Source organism: Anabrus simplex, chromosome 8 (assembly GCF_040414725.1).
Source record: "Anabrus simplex isolate iqAnaSimp1 chromosome 8, ASM4041472v1, whole genome shotgun sequence".
Taxonomy (NCBI): domain Eukaryota; kingdom Metazoa; phylum Arthropoda; class Insecta; order Orthoptera; family Tettigoniidae; genus Anabrus; species Anabrus simplex.
The window spans coordinates 222,944,911-222,954,167 of NC_090272.1; the positions used below are offsets into that span (position 1 = coordinate 222,944,911).

A 9,257-nucleotide genomic window follows, 5' to 3' on the forward strand; every position below is an offset into this window, starting at 1 on the left:
TAGCAGAGCGTGGTTTCGAACCACGGACCTCTGGGTTTTGGGCCCAGCACGCTTCCACTGCGCCACTCTCCTGCGAGAACGTCGCGTCTTGCTCCAGGCTCTGACTGTAGTGTGAGACATTATTGTGTTTTAAAAACCGTTAGTAAAACGGGGTCTCGTAGCCGGACATCTGGATTATTGGCCCGGCATGCTTCCACTGCGCTACTCTGCTGCGAGGGCAGGGCGTATTGCACCAGGCTCTGGCTGTAGTGTGAGACATTATTGTGTTAAAATAACTTTAGCAGAGCGTGGTTTCGATTCACGGACCTCTGGGTTATGGGCCCAGCACGCTCGAACTGCGCCACTCTGCTGCGGTGAGATGGCGTCTTGCTCGAGGCTCTGGCTGTAGTGTGAGACATTTTGTGTTGAAACAACTTTAGCAGAGCGTGGTTTCGATCCACGCACCTCTGGGTTATGGGCCCAGCACGCTACCACTGTGCCACTCTGCTACGGTGAGAGGGCGTCCTGCTCGAGGCTCTGGCTGTAGTGTGAGACATTTTGTGTTGAAATAACTTTGGCGGAGCATGGTTTCGACCGACGGACTTCTGGCTTTTCGCCCCAGCACGCTTCCACTGCGCCACTCTGCTGCGGTGATTGGGCGTCTTATACCAGGCTCTGGCTGTATTTTGAGACTTTATTGTGTTATGTAACTTTAGCAGAGCGTGGTTTCATTCCACGGACCTCTGGGTTGTGGGCCCAGCACGCTTCCAGTGCGCCACTCTGCTGCGAGAACGTCGCCTCTTGCTCCAGGCTCTGACTGCAGTGTGAGACATTATTGTGTTTTAGAACCGTTAGTAAAACGGTGTCTCGTAGCCCGGACATCTGGATTATCGGCCCGGCATGCTTCCACTGCGGTACTCTGCTGCGAGGGCAAGGCGTATTGCACCAGGCTCTGGCTGTAGTTGGAGGCATTGTGTTGAAATAACTTTAGCAGAGCGTGGATTCGATCCACGGACCTCTGGGTTATGGGCCCAGCACGCTTGAACTGCGCCAATCTGCTGCGAGCGTGCGCTGCTTGCTCCAGGCTCTGGCTGTAGAGTGAGACATTTTTGTATTAAAATACCTTTAGCAGAGCGTGGTTTCGATCCACGGACCTCTGCGTTATATGCCCAGCACGCTACAACTGTGCCACTCTGCTGCGGTGAGAGGGCATCCTGCTCGAGGCTCTGGCTGTAGTGTGAGACATTTTGTGTTGAAATAACTTTAGCGGAGCATGGTTTCGACCCACGGACTTCTGGCTTTTCGCCCCAGCACGCTTCCACTGCGCCACTCTGCTGCGGTGATTGGGCGCCTTATACTAGGCTCTGGCTGTATTTTGAGACGTTATTGTGTTATGTAACTTTAGGAGAGCGTGGTTTCATTCCACGGACCTCTGGGTTATGGGCCCAGCACGCTTCCACTGCGCCACTCTGCTGCGAGAACGTCGCATTTTCCTCCAGGCTCTGACTGTAGTGTGAGACATTATTGTGTTTTAGAACCGTTAGTAAAACGGTGTCTCGTAGCCCGGACATCTGGATTATCGGCCCGGCATACTTCCACTGCGCTACTCTGCTGCGAGGGCAGGGCGTATTGCACCAGGCTCTGGCTGTAGTTTGAGACATTGTGTTGAAATAACTTGAGCAGAGCGTGGATTCGATCCACGGACCTCTGGGTTATGGGCCCACAAGCTTCCGCTGCGCCACTCTGCTGCGAGAACATCGCATCTTGCTCCAGGCTCTGAATGTAGTGTGAGACATTATTGTGTTTAAAAACGTTAGTAAAACGGGGTTTCGTCCCCCGGACATCTGGATTGTTGGACAGGCATGCTCCCACAGCGCTACACTGCTGCGAGTGCAGGGCGTCTTGTTCGAGACTCTGGCTGTAGTGCGAGACATTATTGTGTTAAAATAACTTTAGCAGAGCGTGGTTTCGATCCACGGACCTCTGGGTTATGGGCCCAGCACGCTCCCACTGCGCCACTTTGCTGCGAGAACGACGCATCTTGCTCCAGGCTATGACTGTAGTGTGAGACATTATTGTGTTTAAATAAAACGGGGTCTCGTCCCCCGCACATCTGGATTATCGGCCCGGGATGTTTCCACTGCGCTAATCTGCTGCGAGGGGAAGGGCGTATTGCACCAGGCTCTGGCTGTAGTGTGAGACATTATTCTGTTAAAATAACTTTAGCAGAGCGTGGTTTCGATCCACGGACCTCTGGGTTATGGGCCCAGCACGCTTCCACTGCGCCACTCTGCTGCTGTGAGAGCGCGACTTGCTCGAGGCTCTGGCTGTGGTGTGAGACATTTTGTGTTGAAATAACTTTAGCAGAGCGTGGTTTCGATCCACGGACCTCTGGGTTATGGGCCCAGCACGCTTCCACTGCGCCACTCTGCTGCGAGAACGTCGCGTCTTGCTCCAGGCTCTGACTGTAGTGTGAGATATTATTGTGTTTTAAAAACCGTTAGTAAAACGGGGTCTCGTAGCCCGGACATCTGGATTATTGGCCCGGCATGCTTCCACTGCGCTAATCTGCTGCGAGGGGAAGGGCGTATTGCACCAGGCTCTGGCTGTAGTGTGAGACATTATTGTGTTAAAATAACTTTAGCAGAGCGTGGTTTCGATTCACGGACCTCTGGGTTATGGGCCCAGCACGCTTCCACTGCGCCACTCTGCTGCTGTGAGAGCGCGACTTGCTCGAGGCTCTGGCTGTGGTGTGAGACATTTTGTGTTGAAACAACTTTAGCAGAGCGTGGTTTCGATCCACGCACCTCTGGGTTATGGGCCCAGCACGCTACCACTGTGCCACTCTGCTACGGTGAGAGGGCGTCCTGCTCGAGGCTCTGGCTGTAGTGTGAGACATTTTGTGTTGAAATAACTTTGGCGGAGCATGGTTTCGACCGACGGACTTCTGGCCTTTCGCCCCAGCACGCTTCCACTGCGCCACTCTGCTGCGGTGATTGGGCGTCTTATACCAGGCTCTGGCTGTATTTTGAGACTTTATTGTGTTATGTAACTTTAGCAGAGCGTGGTTTCATTCCACGGACCTCTGGGTTGTGGGCCCAGCACGCTTCCACTGCGCCACTCTGCTGCGAGAACGTCGCATCTTGCTCCAGTCTCTGACTGCAGTGTGAGACATTATTGTGTTTTAGAACCGTTAATAAAACGGTGTCTCGTAGCCCGGACATCTGGATTATCGGCCCGGCATGCTTCCACTGCGCTACTCTGCTGCGAGCGTGCGCTGCTTGCTCCAGGCTCTGGCTGTAGAGTGAGACATTTTTGTATTAGAATACCTTTAGCAGAGCGTGGTTTCGATCCACGGACCTCTGGGTTATGGGCCCAGCACGCTACCACTGTGCCACTCTGCTGCGGTGAGAGGGCGTCCTGCTCGAGGCTCTGGCTGTATTATGAGTCATTATTGTGTTAAGAAAACGTTAGCAGACCCCGGTTTCGATCCACGGACCTCTGGTTTATGGGCCCACAAGAGAACACTGCGGCACTCTGCTGCGAGGGGAGCGAGTCTTCCTCCAGGCTCTGGCTGTAGTGTGAGATATTATTGTGCTAAAATAAACTTAGCAGAGCGTGGTTTCGATCCACGGACCTCTGGGTTATGGGCCCAGCACGCTTCCACTGCGCCACTCTGCTGCGAGAACACCGCATGTTGATCCAGGCTCTAACTGTAGTGTGGGACATTATTGTGTTTAAAAAAGGTTACTAAAACGGGGTCTCGTCCCCCGGACATCTGGATTACTTGTCAGGCATGCTTCCACTGCGCTACTCGGCTGCGAGTGCAGGGCGTCTTGCTCGAGGCTCTGGCTGTAGTGCGAGTCATTTCGTGTTGAAATTACTTTAGCAGAGCGTGGTTTCGATCCACGGCCCTCTGGGTTATGGGCCCAGCACGCTCCCACTGCGCCAATCTGCTGCTGTGAGGGCGCGTCTTGCTCGAGGCACTGGCTGTAGTGTGAGACATTTTGTGTTGAAATAACTTTAGCAGAGCGTGGATTCGACCCACGGACCTCTGGGTTATAGGCCCAGCAGGCTTCAACTGCGCCACTCTGCTGCGAGAGCGGCGCTGCTTGCTCGAGTCTCTGGCTGTAGTGTGAAACATTTTGTGTTGAAACAACTTTAGCAGAGCGTGGTTTCGATCCACGGACCTCTGGGTTATGGGCCCAGCACGCTCCCAGTGCGCCAATCTGCTGCTGTGAGAGCGCGTCTTGCTCGAGGCACTGGCTGTAGTGTGAGACATTTTGTGTTGAAATAACTTTAGCAGAGCGTGGATTCGACCCACGGACCTCTGGGTTATGGGCCCAGCAGGCTTCAACTGCGCCACTCTGCTGCGAGAGCGGCGCTGCTTGCTCGAGTCTCTAGCTGTAGTGTGAAACATTTTGTGTTGAAACAACTTTAGCAGAGCGTGGTTTCGATCCACGGACCTCTGGGTTATGGGCCCAGCACGCTACCACTGTGCCACTCTGCTGCGGAGAGAGGGCGTCCTGCTCGAGGCTCTGGCTGTAGTGTGAGACATTTTGTGTTGAAATAACTTTAGCGGAGCATGGTTTAGACCGAAGGACTTCTGGTTTTCGCCCCAGCACGCTTCCACTGCGCCACTCTGCTGCGGTGATTGGGCGTCTTATACCAGGCTCTGGCTGTATTTTGAGACTTTATTGTGTTATGTAACTTTAGCAGAGCGTGGTTTCATTCCACGGACCTCTGGGTTGTGGGCCCAGCACGCTTCCACTGCGCCACTCTGCTGCGAGAACGTCGCATCTTGCTCCAGGCTCTGACTGAAGTGTGAGACATTATTGTGTTTTAGAACCGTTAGTAAAACGGTGTCTCGTAGCCCGGACATCTGGATTATCGGCCCGGCATGCTTCCACTGCGCTACTCTGCTGCGAGGGCAAGGCGTATTGCACCAGGCTCTGGCTGTAGTTTGAGACATTGTGTTGAAATAACTTTAGCAGAGCGTGGATTCGATCCACGGACCCTCGGGTTATGGGCCCAGCACGCTTCAACTGCGCCACTCTGCTGCGAGCGTGCGCTGCTTGCTCCAGGCTCTGGCTGTAGAGTGAGACATTTTTGTATTAAAATACCTTTAGCAGAGCGTGGTTTCGATCCACGGACCTCTGGGTTATGGGCCCAGCACGCTTCCAATGCGCCACCCTGTTGCTGTGAGAGCGCGACTTCCTCCACTCTCTGGCTGTATTATGAGTCATTATTGTGTTAAGAAAACGTTAGCAGACCGCGGTTTCGATCCACGGACCTCTGATTTATGGGCCCACAAGAGAACACTGCGGCACTCTGCTGCGAGGGGAGCGAGTCTTCCTCCAGGCTCTGGCTGTAGTGTGAGATATGATTGTGTTAAAATAAACTTACCACAGCGTGGTTTCGATCCACGGACCTCTGGGTTATGGGCCCAGCTCGCTTCCACTGCGCCACTCTGCTGCGAGAACACCACATGTTGATCCAGGCTCTAACTGTAGTGTGAGACATTATTGTGCTCAAAAACGTTACTAAAACGGGGTCTCGTCCCCCGGACATCTGGATTACTTGTCAGGCATGCTTCCACTGCGCTACTCGGTTGCGAGTGCATTGACTCTTGCTCGAGGCTCTGGCTGTAGTGCGAGTCATTTTGTGTTGAAATAGCTTTAGCAGAGCGTGGTTTCGATCCACGGACCTCTGGGTTATGGGCCCAGCACGCTCCCACTGCGCCACTCTGCTGCTGTGAGAGCGCGTCTTGCTCGAGGCCCTGGCTGTAGTGTGAGACATTTTTTGTTGAAATAACTTTAGCAGAGCGTGGATTCGACCCACGGACCTCTTGGTTATGGGCCCAGCAGGCTTCAACTGCGCCACTCTGCTGCGAGAGCGGCGCTGCTTGCTCCAGGCTCTGACTGCAGTGTGAGACATTATTGTGTTTTAGAACCGTTAGTAAAACGGTGTCTCGAAGCCCGGACATCTGGATTATCGGCCCGGCATGCTTCCACTGCGCTACTCTGCTGCGAGGGCAAGGCGTATTGCACCAGGCTCTGGTTGTAGTTTGAGACATTGTGTTGAAATAACTTTAGAAGAGCGTGGATTCGATCCACGGACCTCTGGGTTATGGGCCCAGCACGCTTCTACTGCGCCACTCTGCTGCGAGCGTGCGCTGCTTGCTCCAGGCTCTGGCTGTAGAGTGAGACATTTTTGTATTAAAATACCTTTAGCAGAGCGTGGTTTCGATCCACGGACCTCTGGGTTATGGGCCCAGCACGCTTCCAATGCGCCACCCTGTTGCTGTGAGAGCGCGACTTCCTCCAGGCTCTGGCTGTATTATGAGTCATTATTGTGTTAAGAAAACGTTAGCAGACCGCGGTTTCGATCCACGGACCTCTGATTTATGGGCCCACAAGAGAACACTGCGGCACTCTGCTGCGAGGGGAGCGAGTCTTCCTCCAGGCTCTGGCTGTAGTGTGAGATATTATTGTGTTAAAATAAAATTAGCAGAGCGTGGTTTCGATCCACGGACCTCTGGGTTATGGGCCCAGCACGCTTCCACTGCGCCACTCTGCTGCTGTGAGAGCGCGAAATGCTCGAGGCTCTGGCTGTGGTTTGAGACATTTTGTGTTGAAATAACTTTAGCAGAGCGTGGTTTCGATCCACGGACCTCTGGGTTATGGGCCCAGCACGCTTCCACTGCGCCACTCTGCTGCGAGAACTTCGCGTCTTGCTCCAGGCTCTGACTGTAGTGTGAGACATTATTGTGTTTTAAAAACCGTTAGTAAAACGGGGTCTCGTAGCACGGACATCTGGATTATTGGCCCGGCATGCTTCCACTGCGCTACTCTGCTGCGAGGGCAGGGCGTATTGCACCAGGCTCTGGCTGTAGTGTGAGACATTATTGTGTTAAAATAACTTTAGCAGAGCGTGGTTTCGATCCATGGACCTCTGGGTTATGGGCCCAACACGCTCCCACTGCGCCACTCTGCTGCGGTGAGATGGCGTCTTGCTCGAGGCTCTGGCTGTAGTGTGAGACATTTTGTGTTGAAACAACTTTAGCAGAGCGTGGTTTCGATCCACGGACCTCTGGGTTATGGGCCCAGCACGCTACCACTGTGCCACTCTGATGCGGTGAGAGGGCGTCCGGCTCGAGGCTGTGGCTGTAGTGTGAGACATTTTGTGTTGAAATAACTTTAGCGGAGCATGGTTTCGACCGACGGACTTCTGGCTTTTCGCCCCAGCACGCTTCCACTGCGCTACTCTGCTGCGGTGATTGGGCGTCTTATACCAGGCTCTGGCTGTATTTTGAGACTTTATTGTGTTATGTAACTTCAGCAGAGCGTGGTTTCATTCCACGGACCTCTGGGTTGTGGGCCCAGCACGCTTCCACTGCGCCACTCTGCTGCGAGAACGTCGCATCTTGCTCCAGGCTCTGACTGCAGTGTGAGACATTATTGTGTTTTAGAACCGTTAGTAAAACGGTGTCTCGTAGCCCGGACATCTGGATTATCGGCCCGGCATGCTTCCACTGCGCTACTCTGCTGCGAGGGCAAGGCGTATTGCACCAGGCTCTGGCTGTAGTTTGAGACATTGTGTTGAAATAACTTTAGCAGAGCGTGGATTCGATCCACGGACCTCTGGGTTATGGGCCCAGCACCCTTCAACTGCGCCACTCTGCTGCGAGCGTGCGCTGCTTGCTCCAGGCTCTGGCTGTAGAGTGAGACATTTTTGTATTAAAATACACTTAGCAGAGCGTGGTTTCGATCCACGGACCTCTGGGTTATGGGCCCAGCACGCTTCCAATGCGCCACCCTGTTGCTGTGAGAGCGCGACTTCCTCCAGGCTCTGGCTGTATTATGAGTCATTATTGTGTTAAGAAAACGTTAGCAGACCGCGGTTTCGATCCACGGACCTCTGATTTATGGGCCCACAAGAGAACACTGCGGCACTCTGCTGCGAGGGGAGCGAGTCTTCCTCCAGGCTCTGGCTGTAGTGTGAGATATTATTGTGTTAAAATGAACTTAGCAGAGCGTGGTTTCGATCCACGGACCTCTGGGTTATGGGCCCAGCACGCTTCCACTGCGCCACTCTGCTGCTGTGAGAGCGCGAATTGCTCGAGACTCTGGCTGTGGTGTGAGACATTTTGTGTTGAAATAACTTTAGCAGAGCGTGGTTTCGATCCACGGACCTCTGGGTTATGGGCCCAGCACGCTTCCACTGCGCCACTTTGCTGCGAGAACGTCGCGTCTTGCTCCAGGCTCTGACTGTAGTGTGAGACATTATTGTGTTTTAAAAACCGTTAGTAAAACGGGGTCTCGTAGCCCGGACCTCTGGGTTATGGGCCCAGCACGCTTCCACTGCGCCACTCTGCTGCGAGAACGTCGCGTCTTGCTCCAGGCTCTGACTGTAGTGTGAGACATTATTGTGTTTTAAAAACCGTTAGTGAAACGGGGTCTCGTAGCCCGGACATCTGGATTATTGGCCCGGAATGCTTCCCCTGCGCTACTCTGCTGCGAGGGCAGGGCGTATTGCATCAGGCTCTGGCTGTAGTGTGAGACATTATTGTGTTGAAATAACTTTAGCAGAGCGTGGTTTCGATCCACGGACCTCTGGGTTATGGGCCCAGCACGCTCCCACTGCGCCACTCTGCTGCTGTGATATGGCGTCTTGCTCGAGGCTCTGGCTGTATTATGAGTCATTATTGTGTTAAGAAAACTTTAGCAGACCGTGGTTTCGATCCACGGACCTCTGATTTATGGGCCCACAAGAGAACACTGCGGCACTCTGCTGCGAGGGGAGCGAGTCTTCCTCCAGGCTCTGGCTGTAGTGTGAGATATTATTGTGTTAAAATAAACTTAGCAGAGCGTGGTTTCGATCCACGGACCTCTGGGTTATGGGCCCAGCACGCTTCCACTGCGCCACTCTGCTGCGAGAGCACCGCATGTTGATGCAGGCTCTAACTGTAGTGTGAGACATTATTGTGTTTAAAAACGTTACTAAAACGGGGTCTCGTCCCCCGGACATCTGGATTACTTGTCAGGCATGCTTCCACTGCGCTACTCGGCTGCGAGTGCAGGGCGTCTTGCTCGAGGCTCTGGCTGTAGTGCGAGTCATTTTGTGTTGAAATAACTTTAGCAGAGCGTGGTTTCGATCCACGGACCTCTGGGTTATGGGCCCAGCACGCTCCCACTGCGCCACTCTGCTGCTGTGAGAGCGCGTCTTGCTCGAGGCACTGGCTGTAGTGTGAGACATTTTGTGTTGAAATAAATTTA

The 9,257-nt window shown here is 53.5% G+C and overlaps 1 non-coding gene across 1 annotated transcript; it reads right to left on the reverse strand.

Moving 5' to 3' along the window:
- Nucleotides 1-72, reverse strand: TRNAL-CAA (transfer RNA leucine (anticodon CAA)). Its single transcript has one exon. It is a non-coding gene; the product is annotated as a tRNA-Leu (tRNA).
- Nucleotides 73-9,257: the final 9,185 nt, after the last annotated feature.